Source organism: Pongo pygmaeus, chromosome 3, assembly GCF_028885625.2.
Source record: "Pongo pygmaeus isolate AG05252 chromosome 3, NHGRI_mPonPyg2-v2.0_pri, whole genome shotgun sequence".
NCBI lineage: Eukaryota > Metazoa > Chordata > Mammalia > Primates > Hominidae > Pongo > Pongo pygmaeus.
In genome coordinates, this window is record NC_072376.2 from 129,342,023 (window position 1) to 129,361,477 (window position 19,455).

The following is a 19,455-nucleotide window of genomic DNA, read 5'->3' on the forward strand; positions in this document are numbered from 1 at the left end:
TCCTCAGTTTTGGTTCTTTCCACTTGCATTCATCTCTTTATTATATTTCTCAGCAAGGTGGTAATAACTAGATTTTTTTCTCATGTGAGCAGATCCCAATTTAGCCAAATATTGGGCAACATACATCATAGTTTTCATTTGTTACTGAGTAAACTTGAGTTAACCTTAGTTGCCTTTGGTTAAAAAATTAAGGATTGACATGTATAAGACAATTGGTAAATGCTAACAGACAGAGAACAAGGTGTAAAAAAGTTTAGGCTTGTGTAATCTTTAGTATGAACCAAACATTAAAATTAGCCACTTAGAGAAATATTTCTCCAAAATAAATTTTAAGTTAATAAGTATCATGAGTTGTAGATTTTTCAAAGTTTGATATTTGTCTTTATATATTATGTATAGTTTTTATATTTGGTTGGTGGGTTAGCTTATCTCTTTAAAATCAGATAATTCTTTTTCAATTGCTTCTGGATTTTTAAGTTGTAGGAAAATGTTTTCACTTCTTGACTGTGTTAGAAAATTTCTGTAATAACTAAATTAAAGTCAATTGTAAAATTAAAACAAAGCATTGTGAAAGAAGTAAATAAATACAAAGCAATTGTAGAAGAGTAAAAAATATATTTTATTTCTACCCTTCCAAGTTCTTGGCTAGGTGTCCTGTATCAAAAGACAAATTAGAAGGAGAAAAGTGTACAACTTTAATTAATGCAAGTTTTACATTACATGGGAATCTTTATAAGGAAATGAAGATCTGAAGAAACAGATAAACCTGAGAGTCTTTAGGTTAGATTTAAAGAGGTGTAGGGAGTCATGGGGAAATGTCACTGAACCAAAAGATCTATGAGTTACTAGTAATAAACTAAGGGGAATTTAACAAAAGCTGTTCTTTTAGATTCTTCTTGGCATTTCTCCATTTTCAGAGATAAGGTTGCTCCTTTCCTCTGGGCATAAGGAGGGCACCTCTCATTTGGGAGTCTTAAGACCTGCTTCAGGGGAAGGTCACAGAGTCCTGCTAGCACCTATCATTTCTCAAATTTCTTCTGCTTAAAAAATTAAATAGGCCAAGATGTCGTAATTTGGGGTACTATGTCATGACCCCCATCACAATATTCTTATTTAAATAATACTAGCTAGTAATTCCTAAAAAATTTCTGTGTGATAGAATTCATGTTAAATCTTTTGTCTGGATTATCACATATGTTCCTTATATTATAATAAAATCATATGGCAGATTATTGTATTGCCTCCTTTTACACATGAAGACAGCAAGGCTAAAAGATTTAAGTTGCCCCCAAAATAACTTGCTAGACATGGCACAAATAGAATTTGGAACTTTGTGTCGGACTCCATATCCCACATGCATAATTATCCCATTGCCCTATTGTGTATGGAAATAGCATATTAGGCAGAGTAGCTTTGCCTGTTTTTTCACTTTACTTCTTTTGAACTGAGAGTAGTATTTTGCATTCTCTTATTACCAGTGTATTTTACAGGACCCCTTTATCTTCATGATTTCTGGTTTATATTGTGATTGTCAAGTGATTTTGTACATAGATATTCACAAGTACTGTATTTTCATTATTGATTATGGACTTTAGTGCTATAGAGTGTTCATCTAAAGACAGGTAGAATTCTGCTTTCTTGTTACTTTAATTTTCTGGTATATCTTGCCCAACTCCTTCTTTTGTTTAGCTTTTTAAAATCACTATATTTGTCACCTGTTGTTTATATTTCTTTTTAAAAAATACCAGTTATTGCTTTAAGTACCTTACAAAAGGCTTAATATGTCTCGAACTCTTAGTGAAGCAGAATTTTCTGGTAATTTTGGTATGTTCATCTCTCCATTTTCAAGATTTAAGTTTTTAATGTCTTTTTTATACTACTAATTCTTGGCCGTCAATCCAATGTGATGCTCAGAAAGCCATTTACGGGGACAAATGAGAGAATTTCAGGTAAAAGAATTCCTCGAATTATATATATATATATATATATATATACTTTCTATACTTTTGTAGTGGTTATCAGCATAAAAGCAACAATTGCTTCTAAAATTGTAGCATAAAGATTTTTATATTGCTATTCATAACTTTCAAAAAGTTGGCACTTGTATTTTAAACAACATTTAGTACAAATTCTCAAATTTATAGTGTCATGTGTTCAGACATAGAGATGTCAGTTTCTATTGCACTAAATATAACTGAGAGGGAACATGTCAAAATATACTACTAATTGAATACATCCAATAAAGTTCTAAAAACAACACAATTCTTTTAATAACAAATGCTTTAATCAATTCTAAGTGATTTAAGTAAGATTATTACATTTTATTAAATGTTTTTTCAAATGTAGTCAATATAAATAATATCCAAACTTGCGAAATATCAGAAGTAAACACATTTATATTGTTGGATTAAAAATAACTTTAATAAGAAATGTATTTTGCATTAATTTATCACTTTTTCCTTTTCTGTGTCTCACATACTTTTGCTATGCTTGTAGATAGTGATTTTATTAAAGTAAACACCAAGGATAAAAAATATATAGAAATAGTAAGCAGAAGTCTTTGCCCATGCCTATGTCCTGAATGGTATTTTCTAGGTTTTTGTCAAGGGATTTTATATTTTTAAGTTTTACATTTGAGTCTTTAATCCATCTTGAGTTAATTTTTTATACAGTGTAAGGAATCGGTCCAGTTTCTGTTTTTTGCATATGGCTATCCAGTTTTCCCAGCATCATTTATTAAATAGGGAATCCTTTCCTCATTGCTTATTTTTGTCATGTTTCTTGAAGATCAGATGGTTGTAGATGTGTGGTGTTATTTCTGAGGCCCCTCTGTTCCATTGGTCTATATACCTGTTTTGGTACCAGTACCATGCGGTTTTGGTTACTGTAGCCTTGTAATATAGTTTGAAGTCAGGTAGCATGATGCCTCCAGCTTTGTTCTTTTTGCTTAGGATTGTCTTGGCTATGCGGGCTCTTTTTGGGGTTCCATATGAAATTTAAAATAGCTTTTTCTGGTTCTGTTAGCAAAGTCAATGGTAGATTGATGGGGATAGCACTGAATCTATAAATTACTTTGGGCAGTATGGCCATTTTCACAAAATTGATTCTTCCTATCCATGAGCATGGAACACTTTTCAATTTGTTTGTGTCCTCTTTTATTTCCTTGAGCAGTGGTTTGTAGCTTTCCTTGAAGAGGTCTTTCACATCCCTTGTAAGTTGTATTCCTAGGTATTTTATTTTCTTTGTGGCAATTGTGAATGGGATTTCACTCATGATTTGGCTCTCTGTAATTATTGGTATATAGAAATGCTTGTGATTTTTGCACGTTGATTTTGTATCCTGAGACTGCTGAAGTTGTTTATCAGCTGAAGGAGTTATTGGGCTTAGATGATGAGACTTTCTAAATATACAGTCATGCCATCTGAAAACAGAGACAATTTGACTTCCTCTCTTCCTATTTGAATACCTTTATTTCCTTCTCATTCCTGATTGCTCTGGCCAGAACTTGAAATACTATGTTGAATAGGAGTGGCAAGAGAGGGCATCATTGTCTAGTGCCAGTTTTCAAAGGGAATGCTTCCAGTTTTTGCCCATTCGGTATGATATTGGCTATGGGTTTGTCATAAATACCTTTTACTATTTTGAGATATGCTACATCAATACCCATGACTAAAACAACAAAGGCAATTGCAACAAAAGCCAAAATAGACAAATGGGATCTAATTAAACTAAAGAGCTTCTGCTATACAAAAGCAAGTATCATCAGAGTGAACAGGCAACCTACATACTGGGAGAAAATTTTTGCAATCTATCCATTTGACAAAGGTTTAATATTCAGAATTTACAAGGAACTTAAACAAATTTACAAGAAAAAAAAACAACCCCATCAAAAAGGGGGCAAAGGATATGAACAGACACTTATCAAAAGAAGACATTTATGTGGCCAACGAACATATGAAAAAAAAGCTCATCATCATTGGTCATTAGAGGAATGGAAATCAAAACCACAAAGAGATACCATCTCATGCCAGTTAGAATGGTGATCATTAAAAAGCCTGGAAAAAACAGATGCTTCTGAGGATGTGAAGAAATAGGAATGTTTTTACACTGTTGATGGGAGTATAAATTAGTTCAACCATTGTGGAAGACAGTGTGGCGATTCCTCAGGGATCTAGAATCAGAAATACCGTTTGAACCAGCAATCCCAGTACTGAGTATATACCCAAAGGATTATAAATTATTCTACTATAAAGATACATGCACACATATGTTTATTGCAGCACTATTTACAACAGCAAAGACTTGGAACCAACCCAAATGCCCATCACCGATAGACTGGATAAAGAAAATGTGGCACATACACACAATGGAATACTATGCAGACATACAAAAGAATGAGTTCTTGTCCTTTGCAGAGACATGGATGAAGCTGGAAACCATCATCCTCAGCAAACTAACACAGGAACATAAAACCAAACACTGCATGTTCTCACACATAAGTGGGAGCTGAACAATGAGAACACATAGACACAGGGAGGGGAACATCACACACAGCGGACTGTCAAGGGCTGGCGAGAAAGAGGAGGGAAAACATTAGGACAAATACCTAATGCATGTGAAGCTTAAAACCTAGATGACAGGTTGATAGGTGTAGCAAACCACCATGGAACATGTATACCTATGTAACAAACCAGCACGTTCAGCACATGTATCCCAGAACTTAAGGTAAAAAGAAAAAAAAAAAGAAATAGGAAGTAGAATATTAAAAATGTAGATTTTTATATTTCTTTTTGTCTAAAAGTGTTAATGTTATTGATAGATACGTATAAATAATAATGAAATCAGCACAAAACTTATTTAAACAAAGAGAATCCATTGTTATTGTATAATAAGCACTCATTAGATTGAATGGTTGAAGAAACTTTTGTTCTGAAGGTGAAATTGTTTCCATGAGGTTAGATTGCTCTCATTATTGTTAAACCAATAAATATCTACAATAATTATCTTGCCAAAAGTGGCATCAGTTAACTTACACTTGATATGTAGGTGTTTGGATGCATCTTTAGAAAGTAGTAGATTTACAAATGTTTATTGATCTATAAATTCACCAGCCAAATGATAATTCACTCCATAAATGGCACCTGGTTTTTTGACTGGCAATAGGAACAAAAATCCATGTAATTAAATATATATATATAATTTATATATACAAATATATATAGTTTATTTCAAAGTAATCACTCAAAATACAAATGCCTTCTTAGTTCCTTAATGAGTTTCACAAAACCTTACATTGCATTTATTGTATATGAAACTATATTTCATTTTCACCACTTATAAATCCTCTTATAAATATTTCCATATTCGAATTGTTTAAAGTCTTATATACTTTCAACATTTTATTAGGCTTTATAAATGTATTAATGTGAACTGATAAAACTGTAGAGACCTAATATAATTCAAGTGTTGTCAGTTTTTTTTGTGTTTTTTGCTTGTTAACTTGATAAATTATATTGTATTTCAAGCCATTTACAACTAATGGCATGTGAGAAGAGTTGTTCAGTGTTATGGGTAATGAAATTAAGAGACAGATGAAAAGATAAATTGAAATAAATCAGATAAAAATCAAAACTAAGCTAAGTTTGCAAGACTAAGTGATTTAGTAATCCAAAGAAAATTTTTCTGTATTGGACATTAAGGAAGCTCACCAACATTCATATTACTGAGAAAGAAACTGGAGAGAAGCTCTCATTTGAATACAGAAGTTGTCACATATGTGTAGGTTAAAAACTTTTTATATGCTCAGTATCCAAACATGATTATAAAAGACATTTCAAGCTAAGTAAAATCAACTGTTAAAACAAGAATAAAGTACAAGACCAGAGATAATCAACTCCAAATGTTGGAAACCAGGGTGTTCAGACATAAGTGTAATTATGCTTTATGTATTCTTATGTATACATACACAAAAGAAGACAAGAAGTTTTCAGTTTGAATTGTTGGCTTACGGATGAAAGTCCATTATCTCAGAGGAACTCTGCTTTAAATCCTTCCACCATGCCATCTGAGCAATGGGGATGCCCTACTTTATGATGAAAGTTATAATTTTTCTTAACATGTATCCCATTTTTAAATTATCATAGATGTTTGAGACAATTATAAAGCCAGGAAAACAGAAAAATGAAATCAAATGAAGTACTATATTGGAGTCAGTGGTCCAGATTTATTTAGAACAATTTTTACGCATATTTAAGTGATCATAGGACCAAAATTACCAACTCATATTCACAAACTCCTATTCACGTTCTTTTGCCTTAGTACAGAATTTCTTTTTCCACAGAAACTCTGTTTTCTCAATTCTACTGCAATCATTTTATACAATCTTTTACAATATTTCAAAGTCTTTCTAGGAATAAGTTTAAAAATATGTTCAGATTATTTAACACTATACAAACCAATATATAATGGTATAAGAGAAAATTCTTATAATTGTCATGGGATAAAATACAAAGATTGATTAAAACAAAAACCAAAAGGAAGAGTATACCAAATAATCTTTACATACTGCTGATTATAAAATAACATTAAAAAAACATATTCCTAAAAATTCCCAGGCATTTTTCCTATATTACTACCTAATAAAGGAATATAATTATATAACCAAAATAAATGGATCAGTTTTATCAATAATAGTAGTCATATCCTAATATGTTCAAAAATTTTAAAAAAAGGAAAAAATATGAATTTGATTTGTCTTATCCTCAAATTATAGTATCAATAAAATTTGCAAAGTCACTAAAAGTCCATTATTCAGTCTTTTTAGGAAGTATATATTCAGTTTAATGCCATTCTGACAGAGCTAATATACAGGATAAATATTTATCTTTAAATATATACTTTATTTTTCCCCCAATTTTAAGAGTGTTTTATAAGTCTATCTAGATAATCTTTTATAACATATGCAGTTTACAACTTCTGAGATTAAAAAAAAAATCCTAATATTTTACCCCCTGAAGTTTTATTTGGGGATCTCTGTTGCTAGGACAAGATTCCTTGGAGATCAGATTGCTCAGTCACTTCCTTTCATAGAGGACAGGCTGAGGTCCAGAAAAATGCAGTGCAAGAATGAGGACAGATTAGATTTCTTGAGTCACAGGTCTATGTCTTTCACATCAACACTTTGTCTCATGCTGATTAAAAAAAAAAAAAGGCAGAACATGAAAACATGAGCCATTTCACTTTTTAAGAGGCTATTTCATCATAAGTATTCTCTAGATTGTAATTATTTATTACAATGTCTAATTTTGCCACCCTGTGTATTTTGGATTTAACTACTCAAACAATTTAAAATTCCACAAACACAGAACTAAACTCTAGCTTTATTCTTAACTGCTTTTTTTGTTTCTCATCATCGTTCTTGATCAGCAAGCCAACTTATTTGCACAATCTACTACAAACGAAAGAAAACAGATGGTGTGAGATGACTCTATTCTCAAATTGCTAATTATAAAGAGCCAAGTCACCTTAATTTTCATGGTAGTCATTGTAATATTCATTTTCCAAATTTCATCAGTAAAAAACTACTAAAGAGGTAGAAAATACAAAATGATATCTATGATATCTGTGTTCATTAGAATTTCTGTATGTGTTTGCTGAGTAAATGCCATGGCTCAATTATTCAGCTGACATTCATACAGAGGAATTCTATCCATCTGTTTCAACTTATTTTAAATTAGAACATTGAAGAAAATGAACTTATAAAAACATATGGTGACCAAGTTCATTTTGGATTTTCCACACTATTGACAAGCTCAGAGAAATTGTCTTATGCAAATACATATGTTCATGAGCCAAAGTTTTCCTTCTAGCATGGCTATTATTCAGAGGAAGGAAGGAAAATCATGCTTTTTCTATTGGTGTCAGTTACATGCAGTACTGTCAGTCCTGCCTAGAACTGGATGACATACATGCTGCATATTTCGCTTCAAGACTATAATTTTGTTTACTGATTTTAAAGTGCTTTAAAATTTACTGTTTAAAGATGAACTTATACTTACATTAAACAGAATCAAACTTATTGGATTAGTAAAAGACAAACTCCACCCACCTTGTGGAGTGACACCCCAGTGGCACCCACCTTGACTGAATTCCCAGTGCCACCCACCTTGACTGAACTGTTCTCCACATTTGCAACCAGAAAGCACATAAATATATGGGACATCTAGGTGAGACTTGTGAAGTAGAACGACTCTTAAATCATAATGAATGTAATAGAGAAAGACAACAAATGAAGCACAGAGTGACACAGTTGGCTTAGTATGAGAATTAAGAAAAGATACAGGACTTTCAAAATGTGTAATTATTTTTATTATTTTATTGCTTAATTGACTTTCTATGTTTCTTTCACTGAGCACATAAGTTCATAAGAACAAGAGAGTTAAATGTATTATTCACCATTATATATCTAGTTTCTGGCAAAGTATTATACTTTATTTATTGATTCTCCCAATTTTCATCACCAACCCTTCATTTCACTTTCTGTACAATGAACTAATGATTGGTGTAATATTGCAGGGCAGAAAAATTTCAAACATATCTCACTTTTAAAAATGTTTTCTTCTATTTTGGTACCAGTACCATGCTGTTTTGGTTACTGTAGCCTTGTAGTATAGTTTGAAGTCAGGTAGCATGATGCCTCCAGCTTTGTTCTTTTGGCTTAGGATTGACTTGGCAATGCGGGCTCTTTTTTGGTTCCATATGAACTTTAAAGTAGTTTTTTCCAATTCTGTGAAGAAAGTCATCGGTAGCTTGATGGGGATGGCATTGAATCTATAAATTACCTTGGGCAGTATGGCCATTTTTGTGCTATTGATTCTTCCTTCCCATGAGCATGGAATGTTCTTCCATTTGTATGCTCTTTTATTTCATTGAGCAGTGGTTTGTAGTTCTCCTTGAAGAGGTCCTTCACATCCCTTGTAAGTTGGATTCCTAGGTATTTTATTCTCTTTGAAGCAATTGTGAATGGGAGTTCACTCATGATTTGTCGCTCTGTCTGTCTGTTATTGGTGTATAAGAATGCTTGTGATTTTTGCACATTGATTTTGTATCCTGAGACTTTGCTGAAGTTGCCTATCAGCTTAAGGAGATTTTGGGCTGAGACAATGGGGTTTTCTAGATATACAAACATGTCAACAGAGATACAGACCAATGGAACAGAACAGAGCCCTCAGAAATAATGCTGCATATCTACAACCATATGATCTTTGACAAACCTGACGAAAACAAGCAATGGGGAAATGATTCCCTATTTAATAAATGGTGCTGGGAAAACTGGCTAGCCATATGCAGAAAGCTGAAACTGGATCCCTTCCTTACACCTTATACAAAAATTAATTCAAGATGGATTAAAGACTGAAATATTAGATCTAAAACCATAAAAACCCTAGAAGAAAACCTAGGCAATACCATTCAGGACATAGGCATGGGCAAGGACTTCATGTCTAAAACACCAAAAGCAATGGCAACAAAAGCCAAAATTGACAAATGGGATCTAACTAAACTAAAGAGCTTCTGCAGAGCAAAAGAAACTACCATCAGAGTGAACAGGCAACCTTCAGAATGGGAGAAAATTTTTGCAATCTACTCATCTGACAAAGCGCTAATATCCAGAATCTACAATGAACTCAAACAAATTTACAAGAAAAAAACAAACAACCCCATCAACAAGTGGGCAAAGGATATGAACAGACACTTCTCAAAAGAAGACATTTATGCAGCCAAAAGACACATGAAAAAATGCTCATCATCACTGGCCATCAGAGAAATGCAAATCAAAACCACAATGAGATACCATCTCACACCAGTTAGAATGGCAATCATTAAAAAGTCAGGAAGCAACAGGTGCTGGAGAGGATGTGGAGAAACAGGAACACTTTTACACCGTTGGTGGGTCTGTAAACTAGTTCAACCATTGTGGTAGACAGTGTGGCGATTCCTCAAGGATCTAGAACAAGAAATACCATTTGCCCCAGCCATCTCATTACTGGGTATATACCCAAAGGATTATAAATCATGCTGCTATAAAGACACATGCACACGTATGTTTATTGCGGCACTATTCACAATAGCAAAGACTTGGAACCAACCCAAATGTCCAACAACGATAGATTGGATTAAGAAAATGTGGCACATATACACCATGGAATACTATGCAGCCATAAAAAATGATGAGTTCCTGTCCTTTGTAGGGACATGGATGAAGCTGGAAACCATCATTCTCAGCAAACTATCACAAGGACAAAAAACCAAACACTGCATGTTCTCACTCATAGGTGGGAATTGAATAATGAGAACACATGCACACAGGAAGGGGAACATCACACACTGGGGCCTGTTGTAGGGTGGGGGGAGGGGGGAGGGATAGCATTAGGAGATATGCCTAATGTTAAATGACGAGTTAATGGGTGCAGCACACCAACATGGCACATGTATACATATGTAACCAGCCTGCACGTTGTGCACATGTACCCTAAAACTTAAAGTATAATAATAAAAAAAAGGTTTTCTTCTGTAAAATGTGGACTTTACGAAATAGCTTTTTATTAGCTCAACGAGTGGCATAATCTTTTCATAAGTCCTGAGAGAGATTGAGTCCGTAGGGGAGAGAGAGAGAATATATCTAGTATGCTGAAACAAAATAAGTCTGAAATGAAAGTACAAAATAAGTGTATAGCTTAGAAGGAATTTGATATTGAGACAGAAATTTCTACTCTTCAATACCATAGAAAAATATTTTCTATACTGAAAAAGTTCAAATTGGTATTGAATCACTGCTAAAAATTCAACAATTTTATTCTCTTACCACTGGTCCTATTCTCCTTATCTTTCTTACATTTATCTTTGAGTGTTTATTTCTTTGCTAACTTTAATTAGCATATTTTAAAAATGTGTGAGCACTATTCTTATTTGAAATATTATCTGTGAGGAATATTTTCTATATTTTTACCTTGAATATAGATAATTCAGCATGAACTTAAGCATCTCAAATTATATAATGGCAGGTTTCCCTGCTCTTTTGATCAAAAATATTCTCCGAATCTCAAGAAATGTTAGACAGATGATAGAGATAGGTAGATAGATGATAGATAGATAGAATGATGATAGATAGATAGATAGATAGATAGATAGATAGATAGATAGATAGATAGATAATGTACCATTTTCTAGTTTAAGGTAAGTCAATAGAAAGGCTTTACTTGATTTTATGGCATTTCCAATCATATTAGCTTAAACATGGAACTGAGAAATACTGTTAGAGCACATATATTTTATACTGAATACATCTATAAGAAATTTGTCAAAAAGTTAGTGCATATATCAGACTACATGTTGAGAAGTTTCCTCAGAATGTAGTTATGATTTCTTTCTCCTGTAAAATAACAGCTAACCATATTTGGCTTGGATGTTAAATGCATTTCAGTTTTGTAATATAACATGATTCAGAGATAACTTTTTTATTTTAACAGAAAAAATGTCTCACTATGTTGCCCACTCTGGTCTTGAACTCCTGGGCTTAAGTAATCCTTCTGCTTCGGTCTCCCAAAGTGCTGGGATTACAGGCATAAGCCAGAGGTAACATTTTGTTAATTAGCATGATTTGGATATGAAAATATCCACACTTTCATCTTTCTAAATTTTATAAGTAAAGAAAATATTTATAAGTACAAACTTTTCCTCCAAAAAGTTCTTAAAACAAAATAAATCAATGAGAATTGACTTAAAAATGGAAACACACTCCTGCTGTGTAACTCCCTTCAACATTTTATTTTCTTAAATTAGATTTTAACAAAATAATTGTTTTTATTTTACCTACTTTACTTTTTTATTATTTTTCAATCCCATATATATATATGAAGCTACCTGAAGAAAGTAATCTGATAAACTTCTTTGGCTTACTATTTCTACATCTAAAATATAGTGAGTTTTTAGTATAGTTCTGGATACTAAATAAATACTGAATGTGTCAGTGAGTACCTGGCTTCTGATGCAACGGCTTTGGAGTTGATGGATCTCTAAATCATTAGCAGTCTTGCTTCAAATGTACAGAATGGGAGGAATAACACATGATTATGAGAGAAAATGATTAAAAATAAGATAAATAACAGTCAGGAGTGTACTGGTGCTGTGGTTGTTGTATCCATCCCATCCAGAAGGTATTTGAGCTATACCTCTATTTCTCTGTGTTTCTGGTAGTCAGACAAGGTGGATCTCAAACAGCTGGGTTGTTATTCAGAAGGAGCCTTTAACACTGTATATGCCTTATTTATCTTGAGCAACACACATCTGACCCATCAATATATCTATCTGGGAGCAAAGCAGCAGTATATCGATGGAAAGTGGTGGGAAATAGATATCATTGTAATAATTTTCTTTGTTTTCTCTACATGAAGTACAAACTACCCTAAACTTTTTACAGTTTCAAGGTTGCATGCTCAATTAAAGTATTTCAAAAGGATTTTTAATGATTAATTTTACATTCAACAAAAATTTATTGAGTGCCAAATATGTGTTAGGCATGATTTTAGCTACTAGAGATGCACTAACAAGCAAATTGTCATTATGTGCGTTCAAAGAGCTTACACTGTCATGGAAAAAATGAATTAGAGTACCAGTCAATAAATTCAATTTATTGAGAATCTCATTAGCAGCACCATTGAATATCTGCTAATTTATCCTTCTTAACCGAAATCCAAAAGAAATATTATGCCTTGAAAAAATAAATACATATTTGAGTTAAACTTTTCTAAAATATGACTTAAGAGTTGACAATAGAGCTCAAGAGTTTTAGTTTAAACCTAAAATATATACTACATGGCATGGTATTGTTTTTTATAGGATGTACACTTAAATATAAATATTAGAGAATAAACTCTCTTTTGGGAACACTTTGTAAATTGTTAGAATATAATATCAGATAAAATGTTAATAAAAAGCTAGTAAATTCTAATAATAAACATATAATCAATAATAATATTATTAGTAATTTCCTCATCATTAGATCACTTTATTTTATAGTAGATTAGCATATAATTTTTGGTTGAATGTTGCCTCAGATTCAACTGTGGCTGTGTATTTTTTCTTTTCTTTATTGTATGAAAATACAAGCAGAATCTGCAGAAAAGTTTTCTCAGTAATAATCAACTTGTTATATGTAAAGTTTATTTACAGAAATTTTACCATCTTGGTCTTTCCGAATTTTATAGTGTATTTAACAAATGCAAGGCATGTTTTAAAAAGAAGTCTACAGAGAAAAACAACAGGGCTTCTTATTTAAACTTATTAAAGCATAATTTTAGTTTATTATTATTTACTGTAGTCTCAATGTGCGAAGCACAGCTATTTAGAGAAGTTGTATGAAAAAATAAAGGGCCCAAGCAATGCAACATTTTTGAAAGCTCTTTTCATAAAATATATTGTATTTTTGACCCCTTTGGCTAAGAAATGAAAAATACCATATGCCACAGTCACCAACATACTTAAAAGAGATAAAATTGTGACTATGAAAACATTTTTAAAAATGATACATATGTCATTGAAGGAAACAACTGGTATCAGTTAAAGGCAAAGCTGACAGATGCATGCCATTAGAGTTTTGACACTGACATAGAGAAATGTAGTACGATCGATATCGAAAATGACAAGAAAGCAAAGTATAGCAAAAGTCAGGAACTTCTAAATAATTTAATCGAAAACTATAATTTAATCTTATATTATCTGTTAACATTTTACTATTTAATAGTGTTCATTTTATAAAGAATTTATTTTAAATGATATTTTGTTTTCAACATCTTTCTCCAGGTTGTTTTTTCTCATTGCTCTTTTAAATTATGGAGACAGTGGATATGGTCATCAAGACATATAAGGTAATTAATTTCATAATACATTATTAAATAGTTGATTCAGTAGTCCAAAGGCTTATTATAACATGTAAGTATTGCTAAGAATAAAAAAGTAAACATAGTACATTACAGATAATAAAGGCAAAATAGTAAGAGATTTTGGATCCATGAAATTTATTAAAAATCCTTCAAACAGAAAGAAAAATAAATAAATACATATAATGAGAAAAAAATAAATGCCTTCTGTCAACCAGAAATTATGGGAATAGATAGCAAGTGAACAGAGTAAATGACAAAGCGGAATAAACCAGAATGCAATAAATACACCGCAGAAAAAAGCCAGGTGAAGGTAAAGGCAGAATTGAAGAAATGCCTACATCAAATGAACACGTACAAAAGCAGAAAAAGAAGCAGTAAAATCCTCAAGGTAATTACAAATTTGCATTCTCAGTTGTTGGATCCGTTACCCTTCACTGATACCCAGTTCTCCCAGATAGAATGAAAGAAGAGACTCCCTCATGGGCATTTACCTATGTTAAATTCTAAAGCTAACACTCTTAAGAAAGTGGGCAGCCCTCCTAATGTGGGTGTAGATGTTCAAGAGTAATGGAGAACAGTGTTTGTGGACCTCACAACACATTCAGGGAGTCAGAAAGAAGCAATTCAAAGAGAAAAATACAATAATACCCTTCATCACAAAACAAAGTTCCCAAGACAGAAGCGATGAGGAGGAGTAAAACAGACTAAATATGACCAATAAGAGTAGAAATAACAAGAACGTATGGAAATAAAAAGCATAGTAGCAATAACAACAACAAAAATAATGTAATTAACAATAATAAATTATTAATTATACAGTTATAATACAGCTATTTATTACTTATGAATTATTTATTATTCTAGGTCTTATTCTAAATACTTGATTTGTTATTAACATATTTAATGTTCCTGACAACCACAGAAAGTAAGTACTGTTTTTTCTGCTAGTGTCAGATAAGAGAAAACAGGCATAGAGAGTTTAAGTAAATTGTGCTTGGTCATATGATCAATGTGTAATGGCTATAGATTCTTTGACTTTAAGTAAAGGGAAACAGGTCAGTTAAATACATTATCCAGTCAAAAGTTAAGAAACATTAGAAATGTTATTTGAAAGCAGGCATTTGATCTTCAGAAATATATGAGATTAATCACACTCTATCAAATCTCTCAAAATGTAATATTAGTAAAGGATGGCATTTTTTTTAAAAAAAAGAGACATATATAGGAAAATGTTTACAATGTTTTACCAAAGAATAAGTTTGAGAATACACCAACATTTTGTACAAATCAATAACAAAAATAGAAACTAGCCCATAGATATTTAGTTCTGTAAAAAACTAGGCTTTACAGAAAGTTTGTTATTTGCCTTGTTTCTCTTAAGCTACAATTCTCAAACCTTGGTAATCTTGAGACAGGCAGACAGACACACACACATATACACACACACACACACACACTCAAAATTATGCACCAAATTGATAATCAGACGTGTGTCTTGTAATAGATGTGTGTTCACAAAAAGTGTTAATTGACTAAATTTTGGTTGAGGTCAGTTAAATGTTAAAGTGGAAAACAATATCTCCTTTTAGCTGTGCGTGCCACCATGCCCAGCTATTTTTTTTTTAGTTTTTGATTGAGACAGGGTTTCTCTATGTTATGCAGGCTAGTCTTGAACTCCTGGGCTCAAGCGATCTTCCTGCTTTGAACTCCCAACGTGGTGAGATTATAGGCATGAACCATTGTGCCCCACCAAAAATAGTATCTCTTAAACTCTATATGATTTACCAATACTACAACTACTGCTTTTAGTATCATCTCTATGAATAATGATTATATATTTATTCAGAAGGGTAATCTGATTTATATTTTATATCATATTTGAAAGATGGCATACCCTATTTTATAACCATAGGTTGGGAGGGAATGGACACTGGACAAGGAGTCATTACTGGAATCTTATCACTAGTTGTCCCACCTTTAACTATGTGAATTTAGGTAATAAATATGGTGCCTATTGTCTAATGTTTGATAACAGTTAACAAATTGCTTTAACATACATGAACTCCTTTGATTGCCATACTGTGAATTAGGTGCCCTTATTATCTATCCTTCAGTTTGAAACCTAAACTTACAGAGCTTAAATGCTTTTACTTAAGGTCTTTCCTATAGGAAAAAGGTAAACCTAGAAATAATTCAAGAATTTTGGCAACAGATAGAGTGCTTTTTAATAGACATTGTTTTGCATTTTTATATTAGATGTGAGAATCCAATTAAATATTAGATCTAGAAGTGGTAAGTAAACTATAAAAGAGTAGACAGAGGATCAAAGGCTCAATGATTTTTCTAAATTATTTCTGAAGATTCATTATTTCTTCAAATTATGAGTTAGTTCTAAAAGGCAGATAAGAGATATTCATTAGAACTTTAAAATCATTCAAAATAAAAGTAGTAAGTAAACCAGTACAGAATTGTAGGGGAGGATTGATTTTTTTTTCTTCAGCCCTCACTGGTTATTTGTTGGAATGGACCCCTGTAGCAAAAGACAGATTAACAAGAGAAAAAACAAACAGAAGTCTATTAGCATGTATGTTTCATATAAATATGGTGGATATTTAAGAAATGAGTGGTTCTCTAAAAGTGTCTTCAAATTCTAGCTTACATACATCTTCAACAAAAAATAATACATTTTTAGAGAAATGAGTCTCTAGGGGTTGCTGTTTGTGGAAAAGTTAATAAACGGCAGATAAAGGATAGTTAGTAAGCCTTATTAATATAGATTCCTCAGGTGCCATCTTCAGGCAGATAATGGTCTAAAGTTGTCTTCTACAGTTTATCTTTATTCTGCCTGGCAGAAGAGGGGGCAAGATGGCTTTTATCTTTGTAAATGTATGGCTTTCTTTTAGAAAAATAAAGAGAGGGCAGAAAACTTCTGAATCTGCTTCTTCTTAATTGCCTTCAGTTAAAACAATCCAATGCCAAAAAAAGCCTAATTGTGGATGCTATATTATAGTCTTCCACAGTATAAAAAAATAGAAATAAATGTGGAAGTCTTCTTTCTTTGTGCCCTGATCTATTTTCACTCCCTGGAGAATCTACCATTAATCTACAATCACACACATATATAGGCTGTTGCTTATTCTATATGAACCTAGTTATTGAAAAAATTAGTTATAGAAAACTATCTAATAAATAATTATACATTAACCTACATGTGTGATAGTTAATTTGTGTTAACTTGACTGGGCTAAGGGATGCCTAGGTAGCTGGTAAATAATTATTTCTTGCTGTGTTTGTAAGAATGTTCCCAGAAGAGATTAACATTTGAATCAGTAAACTAAGTAAAGAAGACCTTCCCTCACCAGTGTTAGTGGGCATTATTCAATTTGTTGTAGGCCCGAATAGGGAAAAATGGTGGAGAAGGCAAATTTATGATCTTGTCTTGAGTAGGAAAGTCCATCAGTGCTACTGGTTTTCAAGCCTTTGGACTTGGACCACTAGTTCCCCAGATTCTTAGGCTTTCAGCTTGGACTAGACGTAAATCATCAGCTTTTCTGGGTTTCCCATTTGCAGATGGCAGATCATGACATATTTCAGCCTCCATAAGTGCAATAGCAAATTCCTCATGACAAATCTCCTATTGGTTCTGTTTTTCTCAGGAACACTGACCAATACATGTAGTTAACTGAATGCAATTCAGGAGTCGGAGGGTACTATCTATGATAAATGTGATGACTTGCAAAGCACAACAGGCAGCTGGTAAAAATAGTTTTCTACATATTTTTTCCTTAACAGTAATATACACAATTTGAAATGAACTTATAAGTTAAAAACTCTGAAAACAATCTACAAATATCTAAACTGTGTGAAATCCCAGCTCTTCCTTTGAGTTCACATCACACTAGATTTTTTTTTCATTTTTAGTGAAAGTTTTTTTATAATACAGAAGAAAAAAAAGAAGTACAAAGATTTATAGACTATGTCACAAAATTCTTAGAGATTACTGTTTCTCTTCGATTGCTTCTTTTATGAAAACATTTTTCTTCCATGTCTCAATAAAGTTACTTCTCTTTTACTACAAGTATGAATTTTTTTTTTCTTATTGTGTGGACTTTGAATTTCTTAAATCCTGGATTTAAGCCTTGGAATACCACAGCAACACAAACAAATACACAACATAACACATGTAATATTACTTAACTCTATGAGCCTGCCAACAATTTTAGGTGACCTTCTCTTAGAGATAAATATAATTAAAATAAAAAAATTTAAAACTTATGAGATTGAATAACCTTGGTAATAGGTTTTTCTTTTCTTTTCTTTTCTTTTCTTTTTCATTCTTTTTTTTTTTTTTTTTTTTTTTTAACAGGGTCTTGCTCTGTCACCCTCATGGAGTGCAGATCTTGGCTCACTGCAGCCTCTACCTTCAGGACCCAAGGAATCCTCTCACCTCAGCTTTCCAAGTAGCTGGAACCACAGGTGCACACCACCATGCCTGGCAAAGTCTTGTATTTATTGTAGACATGGGGTTTTGCCATGTTGCCCAGGCTAGTCTCAAACTCCTGAGCTGAAATGATCTACCTGCCTCAGCCTCCCAGAATGGTGAGATTACAGGTGTGAGCCACCATGCCCAGCCGACTTCTTGAATTAATTAAATTATCCTCAGTTGATCATATTGGATTTTTGAAAACTGATATTTATAGTGGCAAACAGTTATAAAATACTCCAATTTTACTTTTTGTGAAATCTACACATCTACAAATATGATATGCAAATGTATTTATTAAAATGTACATCTTGGTTGTATGCGGTGGCTGACGCCTATAATCCTAGCACTTAGGTAGGCCAAGGTGGGAGTATCTCTTGAGCTCAGGAGCTCAAGACCAGCCTCGGCCAAATAATCAGCCCTCATCTCCATACAAAAAAAAATTAAAAAATTAGCCAGACATGGTGGCGAGCACCTGTATTCTCTGCTACTCGAGTGGCTAAGGCAGAAGTATCACTTGAGCCCAGGAGTTCAAGGCTGCAGTGATCTGTGACTGTGCATTGCACTCCAGCTTGAGCCACAGAGCAAGGCCTTGTTTCAAAAAAAAAAAGAGAAGAAAGAAGGAAAGAAAATAAAATGTACACTCCCTCCAAAGATGCTATAAAGGCATATTTTTATGGACTATACATTACAAAGGATCTATATAGATAGCAGCATTATTATATTCAATTATGCAGGCATGTTTTATGTAACTAAATTTTTCATAAAGAAATAAAAATATTTGTCATGATAATGGGAACAAAAATATACCTTTGTGTGGATATTTTTGTTTCTTTTTTTAAGATGGCAAGCCTGAATCTGTTTGCTATAATGATAGTTTTTGCTTTTTTTTTTCTACATTACAGCTTCTGGTTTTAAATATAATTGTGGGCAATCTTCATGTTAAGGCAATTTTCAAATGATGTATTTAATTCAAATGTCTGTAAACTTAGATTGACAACCTTGGCTGCTACTTTAGATAACATATCCTTAATA